Consider the following 2,678-nt stretch of genomic DNA (forward strand, 5'->3'; position numbering starts at 1 on the left):
AGACAGTACTACATCCTGCTGGTACTGCTATCATTGCCATAGATCCTGTTGAACTATTAGACAAGGTACTCTCTTCTTTTCTCTCCTTTTTTGTCTCCTTTTTTGTCTCCTTTTTTGTCTCCTTTTTTGTCTCCTTTTCTTGTCTCCTTTTTTGTCTCCTTTTCTTGTCTCCTTTTTTGTCTCCTTTTTTCTCTCCTTTTCTTGTCTCCTTTCCTTGTCTCCTTTTTATTAGTGTCTTCTTTTTTGTCTCCTTGTTTGTCTCCTTGTTTGTCTTCTTGTTTGTCTCCTTTTTTGTCTCCTTTTTTGTCCCCTTTTTTGTCCTTTTATCTCCTTTTGTCTCCTTTGCTGCCTCCTTTTGTTATTGTCTCCTTTATTGTCTCCTTTTGTCTCCTTTATTGTCTCCTTTTGTCTCCTTTATTGTCTCCTTTTGTCTCCTTTGTTGTCTCCTTTTGTCTCCTTTTGTCCCCTTTATTGTCTCCTTTTGTCTCCTTTATTGTCTCCTTTTTGTCTCCTTTATTGTCTCCTTTTTGTCTCCTTTATATTGATGTCTCCTTTCTCTTGCCTGTGTCTCCTGTCTCTTATCTATATTCGTGTCTCCAACTTCTGCTGCTGCTGCTGCTGTTGCTGCTGCTGCTGCTGCTACTGGAGGGAGACAGTTATTTTATTTGTTTAGTGTTACTAGGAGCAGTAAATAAAAGTGTCTCCTTTTGCTGCTGCTGCTGCTGCTGCTGCTGCTGCTGCTGCTGCTGCTGCAGAACTCCCTATACACCGCATTAGGATTAAAGATGGTGGGTAATAAACCCTTCAAGACACAGCTGTCTGCAGATGCAATTTATCTCCGTTCCCTCTTCTTCCTTCCCCAGCAGCAGCAGCAGCAGCAGCAGCAGCAGCAGCAGCAGCAACAGGAGCAGCAGCAGCAGGAGGAGGAGGAGGAGAGACTAAAAAAGTGTCTCCTTTTAGGTAGGGAGACACTTAAGGAACTACAAGAAGCAGGACTAACTATATGGGCAGCAGCAGGAGACATACAGCAAGTACAGATGGCGGAGGAGCAGCTGCAGCAGCAGCAGCAGCAGCAATTGCTGCTGCTGCAGCGTCAGCATGCAGCACAATGTCAGCAACTACAACAACAACACCAGCAGCAGCAGCAGCAGCAACAGCAACAGCAGCAACAACAACAACAACAGCAGGAGCAGCAGGAGCAGGAGCAGCAGCAACTACATGAGCAGCAGCAGGAGGAAATAAATAAACTGCAGCAGCAGCAGCAGCAAGAAGAGAAGGAATTAATAATAGAGCATAATAAGATAAGGAGACAATTAAATAAATTGTCTCTTTTATTACCTAACTTTGTTGCAGTGCAGCAGCTGCAGGATGCTGCTGCTGTTTGTCCCTTTCTTAATATACAGTATAAAAAGGAGACACTAGGTGTCTCCTTAATTGTTACAGGGGAGGAGACACTAGAGGAAATACAACAAATTATTCATAGACCTGTACGTACTAGTATTCTCCTCCTCCTGCTGCTCCTGCTGCTCCTGCTGCTGATGCTGCTGCTGCTGCTGTTGATGCTGGTTTTGCTGCTGCTGGTTTTAGTGCTGCTGCTCCTGTTCGTCCTGCTGCTACGGCAGTTGGGTATGGTCTGTTGCTGCTGCTTACCCTCCTCGTGCTGCTGCTGCTGCTGCTACTACTACTACTGCTGCTGCTGCTGCTGCTGCTGCTGCTGTATGTGTGCTGCAGTACGTAGTATGTTTGCTGCTGAAGCCAAGAGACAGGATAGGCAGTGGCGTTGCTGCAGGAAGGAGACTCTTTGAGTTGCTGCAGCAAGCAGAAGAAAAAGGAGACAGGAGACACTTAGGTGTCTCCTCCTCCTCCTCAGGTGTATCCTCAGGTGTCTCCTCCTCCTCAGGTGTATCCTCAGGTGTCTCCTTGGAGGAGGAGACACCTAGGCCCTCCCTCCCTATTATACAATGGATAGAGGGACTACCTAATAATCTTAATTATAGTAAGGAGACAGCAGCAAAAGAAAAAGGAGACAGCAGCAAGGAAACACCAGCAGCAGCAGCAACAACAGCAGCAGCAGCAGGAGACAGCAACAAGGAGACAGCAGCAAAGGGAGAAGAGGACGAACTGTCTCCTAAGGAAGCGGTAAGTGTCTCCTGTCTCCTTTCTTGTTAACAATAAATAAACAATACTTATTATACAACTAATAGTACTTATTATATTATATTATTTATTTATTTATTTATTTATTTATTTATTTATTTATTTATTTATTTTATGTATAGTTATCCTTATATGCTGGATGGGAGATGGGGAGTCTCTTACTAGAAGGCTTAGGAGACGGCGTGTTAGTAGAGTGCATGCAGCAGCAGCAGCAGCAGCAGCATCAGCAACAGCAACAGCCGCAGCAGCAGCAGCAGCAGCAGCAGCAACTGTCTCCTATAGAAAGGAGACAGTTAGCATTTAATATTCTTCAGGGCTGTTGCATGCGCAGCACAAAAACAGAATTTGTCTCCTGTCCTTCCTGTGGTAGAACTTTGTTCAATATACAGGTTAGTGTCTCCTTTTTTCTCTCCCTTTTTGTCTCCTTTTTTGTCTCCTTTTTTGTCTCCCTTTGTCTCCTTCTCTTGTCTCCTTTTTTTTCTCCTTTTTTTGTCTCTTTTTTTGTCTCCTTTTTTGTCTCC

This window comes from Eimeria maxima, genomic scaffold (genome assembly GCF_000499605.1).
Source record: "Eimeria maxima Weybridge genomic scaffold, Emw_scaff1350, whole genome shotgun sequence".
NCBI lineage: Eukaryota > Apicomplexa > Conoidasida > Eucoccidiorida > Eimeriidae > Eimeria > Eimeria maxima.